The sequence below is a fragment of the Pristiophorus japonicus genome, chromosome 4 (genome assembly GCF_044704955.1).
Source record: "Pristiophorus japonicus isolate sPriJap1 chromosome 4, sPriJap1.hap1, whole genome shotgun sequence".
Taxonomy (NCBI): Eukaryota; Metazoa; Chordata; class Chondrichthyes; family Pristiophoridae; genus Pristiophorus; species Pristiophorus japonicus.
The window spans coordinates 231,943,356-231,970,217 of NC_091980.1; the positions used below are offsets into that span (position 1 = coordinate 231,943,356).

The 26,862-nt window shown below is 45.1% G+C and overlaps 1 protein-coding gene across 5 annotated transcripts in view; it reads left to right on the forward strand.

The window, feature by feature from the left end:
* LOC139263300 (F-box/WD repeat-containing protein 7-like) overlaps positions 1–26,862 on the forward strand; it is a 237,005-nt gene that overhangs the window by 33,333 nt on the left and 176,810 nt on the right. For all 5 annotated transcript variants that reach the window (XR_011593087.1, XR_011593085.1, XR_011593086.1 and 2 more), the window contains exon 5: positions 17,515–17,632. The gene's annotated coding sequence lies outside the window, so the exon portion shown is untranslated. The remainder of the gene's footprint in view (positions 1–17,514; positions 17,633–26,862) is intronic.

A 26,862-nucleotide genomic window follows, 5' to 3' on the forward strand; every position in this document is an offset into this window, starting at 1 on the left:
AGGAGAGACTGGATCAACTGGGCCTTTAATCACTGGAGTTCAGAAGGATGAGAGGGGATCTCATAGATTCTGACGGGACATCGAAACATAGAAAATAGGTGGCGGAGTAGGCCATTCGGTCCTTTGAGCCAGCACCACCATTCAATATGATCATGGCTGATCATTCACCTCAGTACCCCTTTCCTGCTTTTTCTCCATACCCCTTGATCCCTTTAGCCATAAGGACTATATCTAACTCCCTCTTGAATATATCCAATGAACTGGCATCAACGACTCTCTGCGATAGGGAATTCCACAGGTTAACAACACTGAGTGAAGAAGTTCCTCCTCATCTCATTCCTAAATGGCCTACCCCTTATTCTAAGACTGTGTCCCCTGATTCTGGACTTCCCCAACATCGGGAACATTCTTCTCGCATCGAACCTGTCACAACCTTCGCTGCACTCCCTCAATAGCAAGAACATCCTTCCTCAGATTAGGAGACCAAAACTGAACACACTATTTCAGGTGAGACCTCACCAAGTCCTGTACATTTGCAGTAAGACCTCCCTGCTCCTATACTCAAATCCCCTAGCTATGAAGGCCAACATGCCATTTGCCTTCTTCACTGCCTGCTGCACCTGCATGCCAACTTTCAATGAGTGATGAACCATGACACCCAGGTCTCGTTGCACCTCCCCTTTCCTAATCTGCCACCATTCAGATAATACTCTGCTTCCGTGTTTCTGCCACCAAAGTGGATAACCTCACATTTATCCACATTATACTGCATCTGCCATGCATTTGCCCACTCACCCAACCTGTCCAAATCACCTTGCAGCCTCTTAGCATCCTCCTCACAGCTCACACCACCACCCAGTTTAGTGTCATCTGCAAACTTGGAGATATTACACTCAATTCCTTCATCCAAATCATTAATGTATAATGTAAAGAGCTGGGGTCCCAGCACTGAGCCTTGTGGCACGCCACGAGTTACTGCCTCCCATTCCGAAAAGGACACGTTTATCCCGACTCTCTGCTTCCTGTCTGCCAACCAATTCTCTATCCACGCCAGTACATTACCCCCAATACCATGTGCTTTGATTTTGCACACCAATCTCTTATGTTGGACCTTGTCAAATGCCTTTTGAAAGTCCAAATACACCACATCCACTGGTTCTCCCTTGTCCACTCTACTAGTTACATCCTCTAAAATTCCAGAAGATTTGTCAAGCATGATTTCCCTTTCATAAATCCATGCTGACTTGGACCGATCCTGTCACTGCTCTCAAAATGTGCTGCTATTTCATCCTTAATAATTGACTCCAACATTTTCCCCGCTACTGATGTCAGACTAACCGGTCGATAATTACCTGTTTTCTCTCTCCCTCCTTTTTTAAAAAGTGGTGTTACATTAGCTTCCCTCCAGTCCATAGGAACTGATCCAGAGTCGATAGACTGTTGGAAAATGATCACCAATGCATCCACTATTTCTAGGGCCACCTCCTTAAGTACTCTGGGATGCAGACAATCAGGCCCCGGGGATTTATTGTCCTTCAATCCCATCAATTTCCCCAACACACTTTCCTGCCTAATAAGGATATCTGTCAGTTCCTCCTTCTCACTAGACCCTCGGTCCCCTCGTACATCCGGAAGGTCATTTGTGTCTTCCTTCGTGAAGACAGAACCAAAGTATTTGTTCAGTTGGTCTGCCATTTCTTTGTTCCCCATTATTAATTCACCTGAGTCCGACTGCAAGGGAACTACGTTCGTCTTCACTAATCTTTTTCTCTTCACGTATCTATAGAAGCTTTTGCAGTCAGTTTTTATGTTCCCGGCAAGCTTCCTCTCGTACTCTTATTTTCTCCCTCCCAATTAAACCCTTTGTCCTCCTCTGCTGAATTCTAAATTTCTCCCAGTCCCCAGGTTTGCTGCTTTTTCTAGCCAATTTATATGCCTCTTCCTTGTATCTAACACTATCCTTAATTTCCCTTGTTAGCCACGGTTGAACCATCTTCCCTGTTTTATTTTTACTCCAGACAGGAATGTACAACTACTGAAGTTCATCCATGTGATCTATAAATGTTTGCCATTGCCTATCCACCGTCAATCCTTTAAGTAACATTTGCCAGTCTATTCTAGCCAATTCGCGCCTCATGCCGTCGAAGTTACCTTTCCTTAAGTTTAGGACCCTAGTTTCTGAATTAACTGTGTGTCACTCCATCTTAATAAAGAATTTTACCATATTATGGTCACTCTTCCCCAAAGGGCCTCGCACAACAAGATTGCTAATTAGTCCCTTCTCGTTACACATCATCCTGTCTAGGATGGCCAGCTCTCTAGTTGGTTCCTCAACATATTGGTGAAGAAAACCATCTCTAATACACGCCAGGAAATCCTCCTTCACGGCATTGCTGCCAGTTTGGTTAGCCCAATCTATGTAAATTAAAGTCGTCCATGATAACTGCTATACCTTTATTGCACACATCCCTTATTTCTTCTTTGATGCTGTCCCCAACCGTTCTACTACTATTTGGTGGCCGGTACACAACTCCCACTAGCGTTTTCTGCCCTTTGGTATTCCGCAGCTCCACCCATATCGATTCCACATCATCCAAGCCAATGTCTTTCCTTACTATTGCATTAACTTCCTCGTTAACCAGCAATGCCACCTAGCCTCCTTTTCCTCTCTCTCCTTCCTAAATGCTGAATACCCCTGGATGTTGAGTTCCCAGCCTTGGTCACCCTGGAGCCATGGCTCTGTGATGCCCATCATATCATACCCATTAACTGCTATCTGTGCAGTTAATTCGTCCACCTTATTCCGAATACTCCTCGCATTGAGGCACAGAGCCTTCAGGCTTGTCTTTTTAACACACTTTGACCCTTCAGAATTCTGCTGTAAAGTGGCCGTTTTTGTTTTTTGCCTTGGGTTTCTCTGCCCTCCACTTTTACTCTTCTCCTTTCTATTTTTTGCTTCTGTCTCCATTTTATTCCTCTCTGTCTCCCTGCATAGGTTCCCATCCCCCTGCCATATTAGTTTAACTCCTCCCAAACAGCACCAGCAAACACACCCCCTAGGACCTTGGTTCCAGCCCTGCCCAGGTGCAGACTGTCTGGTTTGTCCTAGTCCCACCTCCCCCAGAACCGGTTCCGATGTCCCAGGAATTTGACTCCCTCCCTTCTGCACCACTGCTCAAGCCACGTATTCATCTGCGCTATCCTGCGATTCCTACTCTGACTAGCACATGGCACTGGTAGCAATCCCGAGATTACTACTTTTGAGGTCCTACTTTTTAATTTAGCTCCTCGCTCCTTAAATTCGTTTCGTAGGACCTCATCCCTTTTTTTACCTATGTCGTTGGTACCAATGTGTACCACGACAACTGGCTGTTCTCCCTCCCATTTCAGAATGTCCTGCACCCGCTCTGAGACATCCTTGACCCTTGCACCAGGGAGGTAACATACCATCCTGGAGTCTCGGTTGCAGCCGCAGAAACGCCTATCTATTCCCCTCACCATTGAATCCCCTATCACTATCGCGCTCCCACTCTTTTTCCTGCCCTCCTGTGCAGCAGAGCCAGCCACGGGATCTTTTATATCTACCTGAGAGGGAAGACGCAGTTTAACATCTCATCCAAAAGGCGGCACCTCTGACAGTGTAGCACCATCCTCCGCCTGCTCCACGACGACTTGGAAGCCGTGATCCTGACCAACAGATCCATCAGAGACCCAATCCACGTCCGGACTGGAGTCAAGCAGGGCTGTGTCATCGCGCCAACCCTCTTCTCAATCTTCCTTGCTGCAGTGCTCCACCTCACACTCAACAAGCTCCCTGCTAGAGTGAAACTACTCTACAGAACCAGTGGGAACCTGTTCAACCTTCTTCATCTCCAGGCCAGATGCAAGACCGTCCCAACCTCTGTCGTCGAACTACAGTACGAGGACGACGCTTGCGTCTGCACACATTCAGAGACTGAACTCCAAGTCATAGCATCTTCACTGAGGCGTATGAAAGCATGGGCCTTACACTAAACATCCATAAGACAAAGGTTCTCCATCAACCTGTCCCCGCCGCACAGTACTGTCCCCAGTCACCAAGATCCAAGGTGCAGCCCTAAACAATGTGGACCACTTTCCATACCTCGGGAGCCTATTATCAGCAAGGGCAGACATCGATGATGAGATCGTGCAGGCTCGAAGGGCCGAATGGCCTACTCCTGCACCTATTTTCTGTGTTTCAACACCGCCTCCAGTGCGCCAGCACAGCTTTCAGCCGCCTGAGGAAGAGTGTTCGAAGATCAGGCCCTCAAATCTGCAACCAAGCTCATGGTCTACAAGGCTGTAGTGATACCCACTCTCCTGTATGGCTCAGAGACGTGGACCATATATAGTAGACACCTCAAATCGCTGGAGAAATACCACTAACGATGTCTCCAACATCCTGCAAATCCCATGGGAGGTCAGATGCACCAACGAAAGCGTCCTCTATCAGGCCAGCATCAAAACACTGACCACACTCGACCAGATCCGTTGGGCGGGCCACATTGTTCGCATGCCTGTCACAAGAATCCCAAAGCAAGCGCTCTACTCGGAACTCCTACACGGCAAACGAGCCCACAGTGGGCAGAGGAAACGTTTCGAGGACACCCTCAAAGCCTCCTTAATAAAATGCAACATCCTCACCGACACCTGGGAGTCCTTGGCCAAAGACCGCTCTAAGTGGAGGAAGTGCATCCGGGAGGGCGCTGAGCACCTCGAGTCTCATCGCCGAGAGCATGCAGAAACCAAGCGGAAGGAGTGTGCGACAAACCAGACTCCCCACCCACCCTTTCCTTCAACGACTGTCTGCCACCTGTGACAGAGACTGTAATTCCCAAATTGGACTGTTCAGTCACCTAAGACGTCACTTTTAGAGTGGAAGCAAGTCTTCCTCGATTTCGCGGGATTGCCTATGATGATGATGATGATGACTTACCCAGTACTGCACTGGGGTGTCAACCTAGATTTTGTGCTCTAGTCTCGAGTGGGACTTGAACCCACAACATCCTCACTTGGAGTCAGAGTGCTATCCACTGTGCCGCAGTTGTCATCGACATAATCTAAAAAGATGATGTCTGGTTCCACATATACACTGACGATACTCTGCTCGGCCTCCTCACCCCCTCTTTCAACCCCTCCACTGTTTTATCAGACTGCTTTTCTGACATCCAGTCCTGGATGAGCTGCAATTTCCTCCAATTAAACATTGGGAAGACCAATGGCATAGTCTTGGGTCACTGCCACAAACTGCTCCCTTGCTAACTATTCCATCCCTTCCCTCGCCACTGTCTCAGGCTAGATTATTCGTACCCTTGGCATTCTGTTTGACCGAGTTGAGCTTCTGACCTATATCCTCTCTTTCACCAAGACCATCTAGTTCCACCTCCGTAAGATTTCCTGTCTCCACCACAGCCTCAGCTCATCAGCTGCTGAAACCCTCATCTGTGCTTTTGTTACCTCCAGACACAACTATTGCAATGCTGTCCTGGTTGGCCTCCTATCTTCCATCTCCATATACTTGAACTCATCCAAAGCGCTGCTGCCCATATCCTAAATCACATCAAGTCCCAGTCACCCATCACCCATGTGTTCGCTGACCTACATTAGTTCATGGTCCACCAATGTCCTAATTTCAAAATTCTCATCCTCGTGTTAAAATCCCTCAATTCCTGTGCACCCACCCTATCTCTCTAACCATCAATCTCTAAGTCCTACAACCCTTCAAGACTCTGCATTCCTCCAACTCTTGCCCCATGCATCCCCCATTCCTTTTGCAGCTGTGTCTTTGGCTGTATAAGCCCTAAGCTCTGGAAATCCTTCCCTAAACCTCTCTACCATGCTCTCCTCATAGAGAGATGGAATGGTTACAGCACAGAACAAGGCTGTTAGGCCCGTCGAGCCCATGCCGGCTCCCTGCAAGAGCACCTCTGCTAGTCCCACATCCCTGCCATTTCCCTGTGGCCCTGCAATTTTTTTTCTTTCAGGTACTTATCCCCTTTTGAAAGCAGTGATTTGAGTCTGCCTCCACCACCCTGTCAGGCAGTGCATTCCGGATCCTGTATTTTTTAAAGTTTTTTTCATATGTCATCTTTGATTCTTTTGCCAGTCACCCTTAATCTGTGTCCTTTCATTCCTGACCCGTCTGCCAATGAGAACACTTTCTCTCTATCTACTCTGTCCAGATCCCTCATGATTTTGAACACCTCTATCAAATCTCCCCTCAATCTTCTGTGCTTTAAGGAGATCAACCCCAGTATCATGTCTTTAACACTCTTATGAATGACTCCATGAGGTCTAGTATTGTACTTGAGCTGATGTGGCCTGAGTCCCATTTATTGTAACTCCAGAGTGAGGCACAAGCATGGTGGGCAGCCTTTTATACTGGGCCCTGCACACCAATGTCGGTGACCCTCGGGTCTCCCACCGCAGTGCCCTCTGGTGGCACATCTTATGTGACTATACAGTTAGTATACATGGTCTACATACATGACACCCAACTTCTCCAGTCTATCCATGTAACTGAAGTCCCTCATCCCTGGAGTCATTCTCGTAAATCTTTTCTGCCTCAAGCCTTCACATCCTTCCTCAAGTGCAGTGCCCAGAATTGGACACAATACCCCAGTTGAGGCTGAACCAGTGTTTTATACAGGTTCATCATAATTTCCACGGGTTTGTACTCTCTACCTCTATTCATGAAGCCCAGGATCCGCTTTCTCAACCTGCCCTGCCACTGTCAACAATTTGTGCACATATACCCCAGGACTCTCTGCATCGCGCAACCCCTTTAGGATTGTACCCTTTACCTTATATGTCCCCTCATTGGGCCCAAGTTTCCACTTGATTTGCGCCTGATTTTTAGGAGCAACTGGTGGAGAACGGACTATCTTAGAAATCGCAATTCTCCACTTTTTTTTCTGCAGTTCTAGTCAGGTAGAACAGTTCTACTTTGGAACAGAATTTTTTCTTCAAAAGGGGGCGTGTCCGGCCACTGACGCCTGATTTCAAAGTTTCCACAGTGAAAACGTACTCCAAACTAAAGTAGAATGGAGCAAGTGAAGATTTTTGTAGAACTGAAAAAACCTGTTCTACACATAAAAAAAATCAGGCGCAGGTTACAAATTAGGCGTCCAGAACGAGGTGGGGGGGTGGGGGGGGTGGAAGGGAACTCATTAAATTCTACAATAAATCCTTATTTATACTTCTACAAATATTATACAAAAAAATCCAACCTGAATAAACATTTATAAGCAAAGAAAAGATTAAATAAACCATCTTCCGACCTGTGTGAAAGTGCTTCAGCCACGGAGAATTCTGCAGTCAGCCTGAGGCGCCCGTTCTTCCCGCGGGGGGGGGAGGCGCCCGTTCTGCCTGCGGGGGGGGGCGAGGGGAGGGGAGGGGAGGGGAGAGGAGGCACCTGTTCTTTCCCGCGGGGGAGGGGGGAGGCGCCCGTTCTGCCCGCTGTGGGGGGGGGGGGGGGGGAGAGGAGGCGCCCGATTTTTCCCGCGAGGGGAGGGGGAGGCGCCCGTTCTGCCCGCGGGGGGGGGGAGGGGAAGGGGAGAGGAGGCGCCCGTTCTTTCCCGCGGGGGGGAGGCGCCCGTTCAGCCCGCGGGGGGGGGGGGGGGGAGGAAAGGGGAGAGGAGGCGCCCGTTCTTTCCCGCGGAGGGGAAGGAAACAGCGGTTTGCCGCCGCGAAGGGGAGGGAGGGGAAGGAGACAGCGGTTTGCCGCCGCGGAGGGGAGGGAGGGGAAGGAGACAGCGGTTTGCCGCCGCGGAGGGGAGGGAGGGGAAGGAGACAGCGGTTTGCCGCCGCGGAGGGGAGGGAGGGGAAGGAAACAGCGGTTTGTTGCCGCGCAGGGGAGGGAGGGGAAGGAAGCAGCGGTTTGTTGCCGCGCAGGGGAGGGAGGGGAAGGAAGCAGCGGTTTGTTGCCGTGGAGGGTGGGGAGGGGAAGGAGACAGTGAGAAGGCTGCAAGTGCTGATGGCAATGTGCTTTTATTAAAAAAAAATTTCAAAAATTAAACAGCTACAAAGAACTACAAAAATGGCCGAGTGCCAATGTTTTTTTCACACTGAGCATGCGCGAACGCTCCAACGCGCATGTGCAGTGTTGCCGGCAGGAAAAAAACTCATTTAAATAGTACCCGCCCCCTCCCACTTACAAAATCGGCGCGAGTGTAGGCTCCGCCCCCCTGGGCGCCGCGCCAAACAGACAAGGAGCTGCAAAGCGCTCGAGAACAGCGCGTTTTTTTTTCTGGCGCCGTTTTAGGCGCGAAAAACGGATGCCCAGCTCGGAGGGGCGCCGGTTTTTTATCCTGTGGAAACTTGGGCCCATTATTTCTACCGAAATGTATCGCTTCATACTCTTGTGCATTAAAATTCGTCTGCCACATGTTTGCCCATTTCACCAGCCTGTCGGTCCTCTGGAAGTCTAGTTAACTTCCTTTAAGATGCTCCTTTTAAAACCTACCTGTTTGACCAAGCTTTGTCACCTGTCCGAAAAACGACTTTAGAAACATAGAAACATAGAAAATAGGTGCAGGAGCAGGCCATTCAGCCCTTCTAGCCTGCACCGCCATTCAATGAGTTCATGGCTGAACATTCAACTTCAGTACCCCATTCCTGCTTTCTCGCCATACCCCTTGATCCCCCTAGTAGTAAGGACCTCATCTAACTCCTTTTTGAATATATTTAGTGAATTGGCCTCAACAACTTTCTGTGGTAGAGAATTCCACAGGTTCACCACTCTCTGGGTGAAGAAGTTCCTCCGCATCTCGGTCCTAAATGGCTTACCCCTTATCCTTAGACTGTGACCTCTGGTTCTGGACTTCCCCAACATTGGGAACATTCTTCCTGCATCTAACCTGTCTAACCCCGTCAGAATTTTAAATGTTTCTATGAGGTCCCCTCTCATTCTTCTGAACTCCAGTGAATACAAGCCCAGTTGATCCAGTCTTTCTTGATAGGTCAGTCCCGCCATCCCGGGAATCAGTCTGGTGAACCTTCGCTGCACTCCCTCAATAGCAAGAATGTCCTTCCTCAGGTTAGGAGACCAAAACTGTACACAATACTCCAGGTGTGGCCTCACCAAGGTCCTGCACAACTGTAGCAACACCTCCCTGCCCCTGTACTCAAATCCCCTTGCTATGAAGGCCAACATGCCATTTGCTTTCTTAACCGCCTGCTGCACCTGCATGCCAACCTTCAATGACTGATGTACCATGACACCCAGGACTCAGTGTCAGTGTTTGTCTGATTACGCTCCTGTGTGCGCTTGATATATTTTACTACATTAAAGCCACTATATAAATGCTAGTCATAGCAGGTGACCAAAAGGAACATGTTTTATTCCCCAGCATTGATGTCCCTCCCTTTGAACACCAAAGGTTACAAAAGATATTCAAACGACGAAGTGTGTCTTTGTTTTATGCCTTCAATTTTGCTGATTTTTTTTTCCTTTTCCCACTCATTACCTAAACTTGGACCATATGTTTTGAGATGATTTGGAATTGTAATCCTGGCTTTTAAAATGCAATGATTTGTTAGATGTCGAGTTAATCTTTCCTAAGATTTGCATCTTAAAAAATATTAACACAACTGCTAAAATCGCAAAAAAAAGCACCTGCAACACTGAAGTTTTTCACCTCTCAAACTAACCATCCCATTGGCCTCAGACTGCCAGTTTTGTGCTGCGGACACATGCCCAGAAGATATAAGAAAGGAACACTGAGTTTTCCCTCATTAATCTGGATTGGTTTCAAATCCAAATGTGAGCAGCTTTAACACAACCACCCAGCCACCTCTCCAATTTAGTTTTAACAAATTTTGAATAACTGAGCAATAGTTGTAATAATGCCTCTCTTGCCCCGCCCCCTGCCAGACAAATAGAATAATCTTGAATCTTTGGGATTGCTTCTGGAACATGCTCGACGCAAAAGCAAACTACCATTGTAAAATCAACCCTGGGAAAATCTCAATAAAATAAGACTGGGAATCATAGAATTATACAGCCAAGAAGGAGACCTTTCTGCCCATCATGCCTGCTGTCCAATTCGTCCCACTCCCCAGCTGTTTCTCCATAGCCTTACACATTTTTCCCCTTCAAGTATTTACCCAATTCCCTCTTGAAAGTTACTACTGAATGCTTCAGGCAGTGCATTCCAGATCATGGCAACTCGCTGAATAAATATTTTTTTCCTTGTGTCTCCTCTGGTGCTTTTGCCAATTACTTTTAACCTGTGCCCTCTGGTTACCAACACTTCTGCCACTGGAAACAGTTGCTCCTTATTTACTCCAGAAAAACTCTTCATGATTTTTCAAATCTCCACTTAACCTTCTCTACTCTCAGGAGAAGAATCCCAGCTTCTCTAATCACTCCACATAAGAACATAAGAAATAGGAGTAGGCGATTTTGTCCTTCGGGCCTGCTCCGCCATTCAATAAGATCATGGGTGATCTGATCTTGGCATCAACTCCACTTCCCTGCCCGCTCCCCATAACCCTTGACTCCCTTATCGTTCAAAAATCTGTCTCTCTCCACCTTAAATATATTCAATGACCCAGCCTCCACAGCTCCCTGGGGTAGAGAATTCCACAAATTCATGACCCTCAGAGAAGAAATTCCTCCTCCTCTCCATTTTAAATGTGCGACCCCTTACTCTGAAAATATGACCCCTAGTTATAGATTCCCCACGAGGGGAAACATCCTCTCTGCATCTACCCTGTCAAGCCCCCTCATAATCTTATACGTTTCAAGAAGATCACCTCTCATTCTTCTAAACTCCGAGTATTGGCCCAACCTTTCTTCATAAGACAAACCTCTTCATCTCAGGAATCAACCTCGTGAACCTTCTCTGAACTGCCTCCAATGCAAGCATATCTCTTAAAAAAGATCAAAACTGTACGCAGTACTCCAGATGTGGTCTCACCAACGCCCTGTACAGTTGTAGCAGGACTTCCCTACTTTTATACTCCATCCTCCTTGCGATAAAGACCAACATTCAATTTGCCTTCCTAATTACTTGCTGTACCTTCATGCTAACTTTTTGTGCTTCATGTACAAGGACTCCCAGATCCTTCTGTACCACAATATTTTGTAATCAATCTCCATTTAAATAATTTGCTTTTTTATTATTTCTGCCAAAGTGGATAACCTCACATTTTCTCTCATTACACTCCATCTGCCTAATTTTTGCCCACTCACTGAGCCTATCCATATCCCTTTGCAGATTATTTGCGTCCTCCTCACAACTTGCTTTCCCACCTAGCTTTGTATCATCAGCAAATATGACTACATTACACTCGGTCCCTTCATCCAAGTCATTAATATAGATCCCTGTGGCACCCCAGTCGTTGCAGTTTGCCAACCTGAAAATGACTAATTTAGCCCAACTCTTTGTTTTCTATTAGTTAGCCAATCCTCTATCCATGCTGCAATATTACCCCCAACCCCATGAGCTCTTATCTTGTGCAGTAACCTTTTTATGTGGCACCTTATCGAATGCCTTCTGGAAATCCAAATACACTACATCTACTGGTTCCCTTTATCCACCCTGCTCGTTACATCCTCAAAGAACTCCAGTAAATTTGTCAAACATGATTTCCCTTTCATAAACCCATGCTGACTGTGCTTGACTATTATGATTTTCTAAATGTCCTGCTACTAATTCCTCAATAAAGGACTCCAGCATTTTCTTAATGACAAATGTTAGGCTAACTGGTCTATAGTTTCCTGCCTTCTGTCTCCCTCCTTTCTTTAATGGGGCGTTACATTTGCGGTTTTCCAATTCGCTGGGACCTCTCCAGAATCCAGGGAATTTTTGTAGATTGCAACCAATGCATCCACTATCTCTGCAGCCACTTTTAAGACCCTAGAATGCAGGCCATCAGGTCCAGAGGACTTGTCCATTATTTTACCTAGTACTTTTTCTCTAGTGATAGCGATTGTTTTAAGTTTCCCCCTCCCTGTAGCTCCTTGATTATCTATTATTGGGATGCTTAAGGAAATATCTCCTTAAATGTCTGCCACTGCTTATCTACCATCTCACCCTTTGATCTATTGTCCCAGTCCACTGTAGCCAACTCTGCCTTCAGACCTTTGTCATTGCTTTTATTTAAGTTCAGGACACGTGTTTGAGAGTCAACTTTCTCACCCTAAAATTGAATTTGAAATTCTACCATGCTATGATCACTCTTCCCTGGAGGATCCTTTGCTATGAGATCATAAATTAATCCTGTCTCGTTACACATTACTATATCTAAAAGAGCCTGCTCCTTGGTTGGTTCCACAACGTATTGTTCTAAGAAATCATTCCGCATACACTCTGTGAACTCAAGGCTACCTTTGCCAATTTGAGTTGTCCAATCAATATGAAGATTAAAATCACCCATGATTATTGCAGTACCTTTATTACAAGCCTCCATTATTTCTTGATTTATACTCTGTCCTGCCATGTAGCTACTGTTAGGGGGCCCTACGACTACTCCCACTAGTGACTTCTTTCCCTTATTATTTCTTATCTCCACCCAAACTGATTCTACATCTTGATTTTCTGAGCCAATATCATTTCTCACTACTGTACTGATCTCATCCTTTATTAACAGAGCTATCTTATCGCATCTTTTCCTTTCTGTCTATCCTTCCGAAATGGCAAATACCCCTGAATATTCAGTTCCGAGACTTGGTCACTTTGCAACCACGTCTCAAAAGGCTATCAGATCATACCCATTTATTTCTATTTGTGCCGTCAACTCTTCTATCTTGTTACGAATGCTTACTCCCATCGCTACCCTGCACTATATTGCCTTCTCCCTTCTCTTTGACTTTTAAAATTTCTGCTCACCTGAAACTACCCCCCACTATTTAGTTTAAAGCCCTATCTACAGCCCTAGTTATTCAATTTGCCAGGACACTGGTCCCAGCATGGTTCAAGTGAAGCCTGTCCCAATGCAACAGCTCCCTCTTACCCCCATATAAGAACATAAGAAATAGGAGCAGGAGTCGGCTATTTGGCCCCTTGAGCCTGCTCCGCCATTTAATAAGATCATGGCTGATCTGATCTTGGGCTCAGCTCCACTTCCCTGTCCGCTCCTCATAACCCTGCACTCCCTTATCGCTCAAAATCTGTCTCCACCTTATATATGTTCAATGACTGCGCCTCCACAGTTCTCTGGGACAGAGAATTCTACAGATTTGTGATCCTCCGATAAGAAATTCCTCCTCATCTCAGTTCTAAATGGGTGGCCCCTTATTCTGAAACTATTCCTCCTAGTTCTAGATTCACCCACGAGTGGAAACATCCTCTCTGCATCAACCTTGTCGAGCCCCCTCAGTATATTATATGTTTCAGTAAGATCACACCTCATTCTTCTAAACTCCAATGAGTATAGGCCCAACCTGCTCATCTTTTCTTCATAAGTCAACCCCTACTGGTACTCAAGTACTGGTGCCAGTGTCCCATGAATCAAAACCCATTTCTCCCACACTAATCTTGAGCCACGCATTCATCTCTCTGATCTTATTTACCCAATGCAAATTTACTCATGGCTCAGGTAGTAATCCAGAGATTATTTACCTTTGTGGTTCTGCTTTTTAATTTAGCCCCTAAATGCTCATACTCCATTATCAGAACCTCTTTCTTTATCCTACCTATGTCATTGGTATCTACATGGACCATGATAACTGGATCTTTCCCCTTCCACTCCAAGTTCCTCTCCAGCCCAGAAGAGATGTCCTTAACCCTGCCACTGGGCAGGCAACACATCCTTTGCGATTCACACTCTCAGCTGCAGTGAACAGTATCTATCCCCCTAACTATACTGTCCTCTATCACTACTACATTTTTTTTTACTCCCCCAACTTGAATGGCTCCCTGTACCATGGTGCTGAGGTCAGTTTGCTCATCCTTCCCCGCCCCTGCCACTGTCCCTGCTCTCATCCACACAGGGCATAAGAACCTCATACCTGTTGGACAGTTGCACAGACCACATTTGAATTATTTAACCTAAGGGGTATGACTGCCTCCTGGAACACAGCCTCCAGGTAACTCTTCCCTTCCTGATGTATCGCAGTATCTGAAGCTCGGACTCCAGCTCATCAACTCTGAGCCGAAGTTCCTCGAGCTGCCAACACTTACTGCAGATGTGGTCACCGTGGATCATACTGGTATCCACCAGCTTCCACATGGTACAGCTGCAACACATCACCTGCCCTGCGATCTCTATGGTACTTTATTTAACTAATTAGATTTTCAAGTTTTGAAATTTCAATTATCTATATATAGTTACTAATCTGTAATCACAGCTCCTAATTTAAGCTGAAGCCAAAGTGTAGAAAAAAAGAGAGAAATACTCACCAACCAATCACTTACCTGCTTTCCTGTGATGTCACACTTTGATTTTCTTTTTCCTCCTTCACAGGCCAGTTCGCGATGCTCCGAGCTAGCTCTTTCTGAACTTCTTGCTTTCTGGACCTGCTCTGGCGCTCTTTCTGAATTCCTCGCTGGTCTCGCTCTCTGGACCTGCTCTCGCGCTCTTTCTGAACTCCTCGCTGGTCTCGCTCCTCTGGTCGCACTCTTTTTGAACTCCCTGCTGGCATGACTGAAGTCCCACATGCCTGGTACCATTCTAGTACATCTCCTCTGCACCCTCTCCAGGCCTTGATATCCTTCTTAAAACGTGGTGCCCAGAATACATCAATACTTCAGCTGAGGCCTAATCAGTGTTTTATAAAGGTTTAGCATAACTTCTTTGATTTTGTACTCTGCCTCTATTTATAAAGCCAAATATGCCATATGTCTTTTTAACAGCCTTCTCAACTTGACATGCCACCTTCAAAGATTTGTGTACGTTCACCCCCAGGTCTCTGTTCCTGCAGCCCCCTTTAAAATTATGGAATCACAGAATGGTTACAGCTCAGAGGGAGGCCCTTCAGCCTGTCGAGCTTGTGCTGGTTCCCTGCAAGAGCACTTCAGCTGGTCCCACTGCCTTGCCCTTTCCCTGTAGCCCTGCAATTTTTTTTCCTTCAAGTACTTATCCTTTCTAAAGTCACGATTGAGTCTGCCTCCACCACGCTTTCAGGCAATGCAGTCCAGATCCAAACCAATCGTTGCATAAAAAAAGTTTTCCCTTTGGCTATTTTGTACCATTTAGTTTATATTGCCTCTCATTTTACCTAGCAAAATGAATCACTTCCCACTTCTGTGTTAAATTTTATTTGCTATTGTCTACCCATTTCACCAGTCTATCTCTCTCCTCCTGAAATCTGTACTATCCTCCACACTGTTTACTACATTTTCTGAGTTTTATTTCATCTGCGAACTTTGAATTTATAATACAGGTTGAACCTCCCTTATCTGGGAGCTCCTTATCCGGCACCATCCCTCGTTCGGAACCATTCCCGGCAGCTGGGTGGCGCATGAGCACAACGCGACCGGTCAAAATCCTCAATATCAATGTTAAAAAAAAAAACGTGGCCATTTACACTTACACACCCACAATAAATGTACCCAAAATCAGATAAAAATATCAATGTAAAATAAATTTACCCAACTTCGGAGCAGACACCTTCGGGGCCCGCCGACACCTTTGGGGCCTGCCAACACCTCTGGGCCTGCTCGGGCCGCCGACCTCCTCTTTCCTCCCTCCCCCCCTCCCCCCCCCCCCCCCCCCCCCTTCCCCTTCCGGAGCAGCGATTCAGTGCCGGTCTCCCTCCATCACTGACCCCCCCCCCACACACACACACACACTCTCAGCCCCTGAGCACAACAACTCGCAATGGGAGAAGCCGGCTTAGAGACAGCAGCAGGGTCGCAGCCCGCCATCTACCTCGGCCGCACAGAGCCCGCCTTGGTGGGCCAGAGATATCGGCTCCTTTTATAGAGGGGGGCTGAATAGCACTTTTTTTTTTAATTTTTAATTTTAAAAATCTGACTGGCGACCTAAGTGACTTTTCAGTCCTGCATTTTGCACCTCTGCCCTCCCAGTGGGTAATGAAGATGCATCCACACTTGTGTGTATATTTGCAAGAATATTCAAATCCTGTGACATCAGGCTAACCTGAATACTTCAGCGTGTCAGGAGCAGAGGTCAGTGGTGTAGTGAGATTCTCATTCTACAGTACTTAATGTTCGATTAATGACTGACAGTCGTTCCAGCCAATTGGCGCGCGCACACACTAAAAATACGTGACCTCCCCTTATCTGGAAATATCCCTCATTCGTAACAGGTCAGGTCCTGAGGGTTCCGAATAAGGGAGGTTCAATCTGTAATAATAACTTTTATTTATATAATGCCTTTAACGTAGTAAAACATCTCAAGGCACAAGTGTTACAAGACAAAACAGATAAATTTGACACTGAGCCACAAAAGAAGAAATTAAGGCAGGAGCTTGGTCATAGAAGTTAAGGAGCATCTTCAAGGAGGAACATAAGAAATAGGAGCAGGAGTAGGCCATCCGGCCCCTCAAGCCTGCTCCGCCATTTAATACGATCATGGCTGATCCGATCATGGACTTGGGTCCACTTACTTCCCTGCCTGCTCCCCATAACCCCTTATTCCCTGATCAGTTAAGAAACTGTCTATCGCTGTCTTAAATTTATTCAATGACCCAGCTTCCACAGCTTTCTGAGACAGGGAATCTTGGCCTTTATTGCAAAGGGGATGGAGTCTCAAAGTAGGAAAGTCTTGCTACAGTTGTACAGGGTATTGGTGAGGTCACACCTGGAATACTGCGTGCAGTTTTGGTTTCCATATTTACGAAAGGATATACTTGCTTTGGAAGCAGTTCAGAGAAGGTTCACTCGGTTGATTCCAGAGATGAGGGGATTGACTTATGATGAAAAGTTGAGTAGGTTGGGCCTCTACTCATTAGAATTCAGAAGAATGAGAGGTAATCTTATTGAAATGTCTAAGATTATGAGGGGGCTTGACTGGGTGGATGCAGAGAGGATGTTTCCACTGATAGGCGAGACTAGAAATAGAGGGCATAATCTTAGAATAAGGGGCCGCCCATTTAAAACTGAGATGAGGAGAAATTTCTTCTCTGAGGGTTGTGGGTCTGTGGAGAGCTGTGGAAGCTGGGACATTGAATAAATTTAAGACAGAAATAGACATTTTCTTAAACGATAGGGGAATAAGGGGTTATGGAGAGCGAGCAGGGAAGTGGACCTGAGTACATGATTGGATCAGCCATGATCATATTAAATGGCGGAGCAGGCTCGAGGGGTCATATGGCCGACTCCTGTTCCTATTTCTTATGTTCTTATGTTACTAGTTTCTAATGAAGTGGACAGCTGTTAATGTTCTAATTCAGTTAATAACCCAAACAGCATTTACTTTTGAAAGTACTGGGGGTATAGTTCCATGTATGCAAGCAACTCTTCAGCCATTCTTTGTGTGAGCCTAAATAGGGAGTATGGGCAATTCATCCATGGGGAGGACATCAGAGCTAAGCCCAATCCTGTCCTCAGCTAATGTCTGTATCTGTACACTTTTTTCCAGCAGGGTTTACTTGATAGTGATCTGAAATTGGAATCGTAATCAGGATAAGCCAACTCACTGCATTTCATGAGAGGGGAGGACGCATTGTGACCCTGTTGGATTTTATTCACCATTACAGGTAGTGAAGCTGTCTGTGCCCACATGCAGCAAGACCTGGACAACATTCAGGCTTGGGCTGATATACAAATAACATTCGCACCACACAAGTGCCAGGCAATGACCATCTAGCCACCGCCCCATGACATTCAATGGCATTACCATTGCCGAATCCCCCACCCTCAACATCCTGGAGGTCATCATTGACCAGAAACTTAGCTGGACCAGTTACATAAATACTGTGGCTACAAGAGCAGGTCAGAGGCTGGCTGTTCTGTAGTGAGTGTCTCACCTCCTGACTCCCCAAAACCTTTCCCCAATCAACAAGGCATAAGTCAGGAGTGTGATGCAATACTCTCCACTTGCCTGGATGAGTGCAGCTCCATCAGCACTCAAGAAGCTAAACACCATCTAGGACAAAGCAACCCAGTTGATTGGCACCCCATCCAACACCCTAAACATTTATTCCCTACACCACCAGCACACCGTGGCTGCAGTGTGTACCATCTATAAGATGCACTGCAGCATCTCACCAAGGCTTCTTCTACAGCATCTCCCAAACCTGTGACTTGTTACTTCTGACCTGATGATGGAGGAAAGGTCATTGATGAAGCAGTTGAAGATGGTAGGGCCCAGAACACTGCCTTGAGGAACTCCTGCAGTGATGTCCTGGAGCTGAGATGATTGGCCTCCAACAACCACAACCATCTTCCTTTTTTGCTAGGTATGACTCCAGCCAGTGGAGAGTTCCACCTCTGCCCCCCCCCCCCCCCCCCCCAATTCCTAGGCTGCTTGATGCCACACTCAGTCAAATGCTGCCTTGATGTCGAGGACAATCACTCTTGCCTCACCTCTGGAATTCTGCTCTTTTGTGCATGTTCGGACCAAGGCTGTAATGAGATCTAGAGCCGAGTGGTGCTGGGGGAACCTGCATCTATATAGAAAACTAAGAATTGTATTTACACTTTTTCATGGCATTGTATACAATATTCCCTTTCATTTTTCTTTTGGCTCGCACAGCCCCTTTGACCGGCTGCGCAGGTCATTCATAATTCTGCGCATTTGCGATTTTTCTATTTAAAAGCTGGTTCATCAGCTGTGCTGGACCTGCAGAGCACCATGTGGCTGCACAGTTTAAAGGGAACATTACTTGTATACATGTACAGCCACTTTTTTAAAAATTACCTGTTTACAAGATACCTCTGCTTCTCTACTCCATTTTAAAATCAAGCCAGGTAAATAATGTTTTTATTTTTACTATTCTAAAATATTTTCTTTTACATTTTTATACATTTAATTGCATCTGCCTGCTATCTGCCCATCCTGCGTGCATTGCTGTTAACCGCCCCCCCCCCCCCAGTAATCCTGATCACAATTTATAATGTTCCTAAATTTGATGTCATCAGCAAATTTTTGATTATTGTTCTCTCCATTCCAAAGTCCATATCATTGGAGTGTCGTGAATAAGTGTAGATCAGACCCCTGTGAAATAACAATCACCACAATGTTCCATTCAAAGACTTCCTTTAACCCCACCTACCTTTTCCTTCAGTCCTCCAATAATTTCCATCTACGTAGTTATATTGCCCTTTATTCCATGTGCCATTTTTGTTACGGTACCTTAAACTACCAACAGCATTTCCTTTATCCCCTCTCTTATTTCTTCAAAGAATTCTGTAACTTTAGTCAGGCATGACCTTTTTAAAAATCCTTACTTACTGTCCCCAATTAACTCTTTCTCCAGGTGCCTAATAATTTCTGCCTATATTATAGACTAACAGAAGTTTAAATGACTTATAATTTCCTGATATATCTTTGAAGAGGGGAATCCCATTTATCTTTCAAATAAGATATTAAATTGAGGCTCCATCTGCCTGTTCAGATGGATGTTAAAAAATCCCATGGCACTGTTTGAACAACAGGGAGTTTTCCTGGTCCATTGGCCAACATCACATTTTGTTGACCTTTCTGTGCACAGATTGGCTGCTTCACTTGCTTACATTACAAAGACGACTACACTTCAAAAGTACATTATTGGTTGTGAAACGCCTTGAGATATTGCAAGGAGATGAATGCAAATTTTTATCAATCCTGACCAAGCAGTTACATCAGTTATTTCTTTTATTTCATTTTATTTTTTTATTTTAATTGGCCACCTTTTTGAAGACCGCTTGAGACCAGGTCGTTCTCAATAGATTGACGTTGATTAATTGGTTGATGCACCATGTTCCTAACACTTTCACCATTGTTTTCCTCACACCCTGTGTATTAGTATTTAGCTGTTTGATTGGCTTATTTCTGACTTGCTTCAAACTGGATCAGAGAAATGTTGACTATTTCCCAGCATGCAATGGCAGAAGCCATTTTGATGGTACCTTTTTAAAAACAAATTATTTTAAGTAATGTAATGTATAGAGAAGAGCTATAAACAGACAAAAATGCTCCATTTTGTCACGGTAATATTCTCCATGTCTACACTTTATGATAACATTCAGTAGTTTGTTAATATTCCCTTTGTCATGTGATAACATTTCCAAGCCTCTGAAGCAGTTTAGATTTGCCATCATGCTAATTTCAGGAACAAAGTATAATTTCATTAAAAACATTGTTTGTTTTATAAATGCTAATCTATATTCATTCTTACTGCAATAGTAGAAAATTAGCAAAAGAGAAATTGACAATTTGAAGGTTAAAAATGTTCTCCTGTACTCTGGTTGAAAAGGAAACTCCCTCCAGGTGCATAACTCCAGAAATGGCAGTTTTGCTTAGCTGAATTATTGTGCCGAACTTGGCAGTGGCTTCAAGATTTTAAAAATGTAGTGTGGCTGCCAAAAACCAGACACTAATGTTACTGCTCTTTCAGGGGCTGGGCCTCTTTAAAAAGACTTAAGGCAGCAACAGTTTTTTTTGTTTCTGCTTTAAGCCAAGCACTAACCACATTCTGTAGACTTCCTTTAACATTCTGATGTTCCGTGTACATCATGGCCCTCATTTAACTACGGCTTGCTTGCTGTTCAAGAAATGGTATTCAGAAAATCCTCCCTGGAGCACAAATTCCACTGTAGAATGCTCCTTGCATGGCTCCTAAAGACTACTTTTTATGAGAAGTATACATGTAATTGAGGAGCTCTTGGCACATATAAGTGAAAGACCAGTTTACTGAATGGTAACTCCTTGTATCCCTGATCTAAGAAAATAGAGCTCAAATTTCCCCAGGAGTTGCCCCGTTTTTTTGGGAGTAAATAGCTTTTTTTTGGAGTAACTTAAAAATCGCAAATTTCCCCATTTAACTTGCTCCAGTGTAAGTCAGTTAGTTAGGTTTTTTTCTAGTTTCATTTATTCTTTCCAAAAGGGGGCGCAACCAGCCACTTACGCCTCTTTTGGCCATAGAAGCAAATTTAGCCAGCTAAAAGTTACTCCAAACTAACTTAGGCCAATCTATGTGGCCACTTTTGTAGGCACTGAAAAACCTTACCTACATTTAAGAAATCAGTGCAGATAGCCAGAGATGATGGGGGGGTGGAGTTAGTGGATTCTAAAGCACTAAACACCTTCATAACATCAGCACAACATCTTCACAACATCATCAAAAATAAATGAAAGATAAATCAGCTACTGAAAATAGAGCAGTCCTACCTTGCCGACTGCAGAACGCACCGGCTAGCCCTCCCACCAGGGCTAGAGGCGGCAAGCATGCATGACTGTAGGGGTGAGGGATTTTTACTTTTTACAGTTGTTCCTAAATGTGTGGTCCTATTGGAACATGATTCAGTTTTAATGCAAAATATCTTTTACTAGATATTTTACAATGCAGTTCAACAACAACAACAGCAAAGAAAGGCTGCACCCATCCCTCACCCACATCTCTGGGAAAATGCACTTCCTCATAGGGTCGGTGGTGGTGGGGGGGTTGGGGGCCCAACTTGGGTCTCACCGGTGGCCGGTGCGTGGATTGAAGTGGGAGTGGCATTTGAGTATCCGGCCTTTGTGCCCTTATTGCAGCAGCTAGCTTCCTCCGTCATCGTTTGCACACCCTTTGAAATGCCCGCCATCAGTTCCCGTCAGTGCTGATATTTCTCCCGAGAGTGTCGCTACCTCATCATGCACCCTACTGACAGTCGCCACGAGTGATCTTGTAAGGGCATTGGTCTCCTCACCCAATGACACAACCTGATTTACATCTGATGAAGCTGCATCTCAGGAGAGACTGGTCGGTTTCTCCTTCCCCACGCCATGGGTCTGCCTAGTGCCACCCCTCCAGTGCGAGGTGCAGGCTGGGACGGTTGGGCACTGGGTGTTCCAACATGCATTTCACCACCGCCACTGGGACCCGCAACTTTGAAAGGTGTGAAACCATGGAATGTCGCCGCGGAGCTCATGGAGGTTTCTGGCAGTGTGAGGCCCTGTACTATGGACTGGTCCATATCACGATCAGCATTCTCCCGTGAACACATTTCTGTGGACCCCTCCTCCCGCCACCTGCCTTGGTCTGGAGCGCATGCATCTGGATCTTCTTGTGGATCTTCAGGATGTTCAGGATTGTCGTCTTCTGCAAAATACAGTCAAATGGTTAGCAGCACAGGAGGGGGAAGGATGGGTGGCATGAGTAGTCTCACGCGTAGCAGGCCAGTCAGCAGGTTGATTTGAAGGGCAATGATGCATTTTAATGACTCGCCCTCACCCTCGCATGTGGGTCCAGCTTGTGCAGAGCTGAATCTTTTTCTGCAGGTGCGACACAGCAAGGCAGCAACCCTCTGTTCCAGGGGTGATAGTTGGTGCAGATTTGGTGGCCCTCCTCCTGTTCTAAGTCTTCCCCTTTTGTTGTGGGCCAATTTCTTCTGCAAAGATGAAAATATAACTCTTCACACATTGTCCCATCCATCAGAAGTGCACCTATACAGATGGTCACATTTACAATTGCAATTCCATTTAAAGATGAAGATATTACTTACACTCACTACTTGACCAATGTCCTGCCATTTCTTTTTGCACTGGCTTCCAGATCTTGCGGTATTCATCCCTGCGGAGTATTCTTCTGCAACTAGGTTCCATCGTCTTCTCATTTCTTTGGGTGGAACTTTTGTGGGACCACTCTTACTGATATCCAGCTCCAGCCATTTGTCCTCAATGACAGTGACTAGTTTCTCCACTTCCTCATGGAAGAAATTCTTTATTCTTGCACGCTGTTGCATCATTGTTGTATTGGATTTACACTGAGGTAATTTTGAAAAATCTCAGTTCTCACCTTTCTTCCACCTATACAGCAGTCCTTTCCACTCCCTCAGCCATCCAAAAATCACTATTCACACCTTAGCTTTATATATGGTCCATTGCCAATGCTGCTGAGGCACTGAGTACACTCTCCCTTTAATTGGCCGATTGCCAAGCTTCCTGCTCCACGCTGAAACGCGCATTATGCATGCGCGCACGCTGAAACGCACATGCATCCCCCTGCCGGCACTCGGAGACACTGGGCCCAAGCCCCGCCGCTGCGCTGAGCAAGTGCGGCCGAAGTTCCACCCCTTGCAGGCTCTGCAATGCCATGCCATGGGACCAGAACAATGGAGTGGCCAAATTGAGGTAAATTTTTGGCGCGTTTTTTGCCCCTCAATGTCGGTGTGCCACAGCTAACTACGCCGCTTTAGGCGGCTGGGGATATTTGGGCCCATAGAATGCACACAATAATAGTAAAAACAATATCTTCTACTGTCCAGTAGAATTAAAAAAACATGGAACTGGATGGATAAGATGCTTTTATACAAAAAAATAATGCATACTCGTGGAATGTGATCAGATGGGGAGAAATGAGCAGAATTAAATCTTGCAGGGATCAGAGCTTGAACCAGTACTTCTAATCTACATAAATGAAATGTGTAATGCCAGTTAACTAAACTTGTCAAATTTGACGGCTCAAAATAGGGAAAGCAATAGAGACTTGAAGACGCAGCTAAAGATTGGCAATGAAATTTGGATCAGTTTTGCAGCTGCGCAGATGAATGAAATTTAACACTGATATAAAGAAACATTCGCATCTATATAGCCGTTTTTACAACCTCAGGATATTCCAAAGTGCTTTATAGTGGACATTTTAGTCACCAATGCTGCTTAAAAATTATTACATCTAATATCTCAAATATATCATTCCTCTTGTAGTGTTGCACCTCGTTCCTGTTTAGCGCTGAAACTTCTTTAATCACTCTACTTACCTCCCAGTCATCCAAGCTTTGTCAGTCTTGCAGCTTCTAAAATCAGACCTGTGGTGATGCCAGTTTACTGAATGGTACCTCCATTGTACTCCTGATCTAAGAAAATAGGTGCTGATGATGCTATATTCCCTAGAGTTTAGAAGAATGAGAGGTGATCTTATTGAAAGATATAAAATTCTTAAGGGGCTTGATATGGTAGATGTTGGGTGGTCTTTCCCCTTGCTTGGTGAGTCGAGAACTAGGGGCAAGAATCTCAGAATAGGGGGTCAGAAATTTCTTCACTCAGAGTTGTGAATCTTTGGAATTCTCTACCCCAGAGGACTGTGGAAGATCAGTTGTTAGCGATAGATTTTTGGATATGGGATTGGGTGGGAAGGTGGAGTTTAGGTAGAAGATCAGCCATGAATGGCCTATTCCTGCTCCTATTGTGTCCTGCACACCTTTTCAGCCATAACTCTTCAATGACCAACACTTGTGCCTTTCCTGCAAAGTCGACCTGCCCCAGGAACCATCCCATTGCCATGCTTTTGTGGGCAGCACCTCACAACTGCAATGTTTCCATTTTCCAGCACTTCCCATGCTCCCACATCCGACATCTCTCTCTGCTCGTGCTTCTTAATCTCCACTTCTATCTCTTTTCAGTGCTTCATCATCCTGGAACCTTAGACCAACATCACAACACTTCAAAATTACTTCATTGACTATAAAGTGCTTTGGGATGTCCTGAAGTCGTGAAAGGTGCTCAATAAATACAAGTCTTTTTTTTCTTTTAATAACCACCCTCTCATCTGATGGTACCCCCTACTCCCCAGTAATGCAGCATTCAGTTTTTATTAAAATCACAGAAAATGAATGGTCATGATGCAAGTACATAAAGAACCATAAAACAATGCATCCTCAAACTTTTGACAATGAGCAACATCACAGAAGATCGTTGTTAAGTGTTGCATACGGTACCCACTTCCTGTAAGTATCATGCTACATCTGGCATGCCTGGCTGCCTGTCACACTTAAACTTACCTATTTATACCTATTACTGGTTGATCTTCCATGACATTATACACAATAAGTCAGAAAATATGGTCACACTCTTGCTTGCATCTGATAATCTTCATATTGCTGATTCTTCCCCTCCTACTTTTTATCTCTCCTTTTTCTCCTCTCTGCTTCTCTCCCCTTAACTCTTTACTTATCTTTTTTCTTTTAGGAGGTGTGGCATGATGTGGTGGGGGGAAAAAGCCACTAGCTGCAGGGTGCATTTTGGGTAACGGTTGCAGGGAAAATTTGGCCCTTGGCGGCTCCTTTCCTATATCCTTGCATAATCAGTCATTCTTTCATCTTCCCACTACCCATTTTCCTTCCTCCCACCTCCGTATTACCATCGCTATCCCTACCTCTTTTTTTATGAAGGACCCACACAAACCTTGTATCCTCTGCTCCTGTCTTCCTTAACTCCTCATTCATTCTCTATCAAGCTACCCCTTCGCTAAAGGTGAGTGCTGATGAAGGAGGTCCCTTCACCTTCAACCAATTTCCCTCTTGACTTTCCTATCTGTTTTCCTTGAGGCTTTATTTAATTTTAAAGTTCACCTTTTTTTTAAAAATGTGGATACTTCCTGTCTACCTTTTTCTTCATTTTTTGTCACTCTTCGAACCCCTGTCTCGCAGGTGTATGTGATTAGCATTAGCTGTTTTTCTGTCAGGTGGAAATAATTGACCTCAAAATTCAACTTTTTGTTCTGAAAACTTCAATAAATGAAGAAAATCTTTTTCTTTCTCTCTTCCAAAATTTATAGAATACATAAAATCTATAAAACATTAGAACATTTTAACTCGATACAGTCAGGCTCTATTTAAAAAGAAGCTCTCAACATAAATTTTAACTCTAAAGCTTTTGAAATTTGACCTTGACGTTATTTTTTAAAAACTACTAGGCAGAAAGTGCTACGAGGTAGAGAAAAAATCCCATCAGTACAGCTGACTGATAATCACACATCTTGAGAAATAGGGTACTTTACACATGCTCAGACTGCACAGTCTTAATTCAGTTCAATCACTGCTGCAGGCGAAGACATTGAGCCAGAATTTGTGGTGGGTAATAACAGCAAATAAACGGCGCTCGCTGTTATTACCCCTTTGAACCTGACTGCAACTTCAGGATTTAGCGCATTCGCATCCTAACATGGAAATCCTGAAGTTGCAGTCTGTCATTCACTGCCCCGACACTGACTGTGCTGTGCCCCCTCCCCCAAACAGCCAGCAATCAATGTAATCAGGGACATCAGTGAAACTGACACACTTCGGCATTTCTACGGTAATATTGCTGTAAAATACACCATTAAAAGCTAGACCTTGTTGGATTAGGCGTATTGATTGCTAAACAAACGTTATGGCACTGAAACACTAATTTTAATTTTGTGGAGTGTCAAATTTCTCCATTTTAATAATAATTTTTAAGAAACTTAAATATATTTTTTGCAAGTTTGTTCATTTTTACTTCAGACGCAGCTTTTCCCCATGTGAGAGCCTCAATCTTTATTTTGCTCTATTAACATTTTTTAAAGGATGTGCTTATTTATGCTACAAAAATGGCCACCATGCTCTACCCTTTGTTTATGATTGGTCCCTTTGGAGGATAAGCCACGTGCTGAGGTTTCACAGGAATGTGTAACTGGAACCGTCCATCCCAAGGTCTCACTAACTTTGCAAATTGTAACTCGATCCACTTTTGACTTCCTGAAGTGACAGAGAACAGAGCTCCCCAAAAGACAGCAAGGGCCAGCCAAAGTGCCTTACCCCAGTTCAAATGCAGGCCTCCCCCAGCCAAAGTGTCTAACCTCAGCGCAAGTGCATCCTTTTCCCCCGCCCCACTGTAGATGGGGCAGGCATTGAGTACGGATTGTTAACAGGTTTATTGGGTATGAAGTGAATAGTGACAGTAAAGATGAACAAACTCCACGATGTCCCTTGTAGGGGGTTGGAAGAATGTGATCCGTCTTCCCTGAGTTCCCTCTGACCCCCCGCCCCCACGGACACTGACACGGAC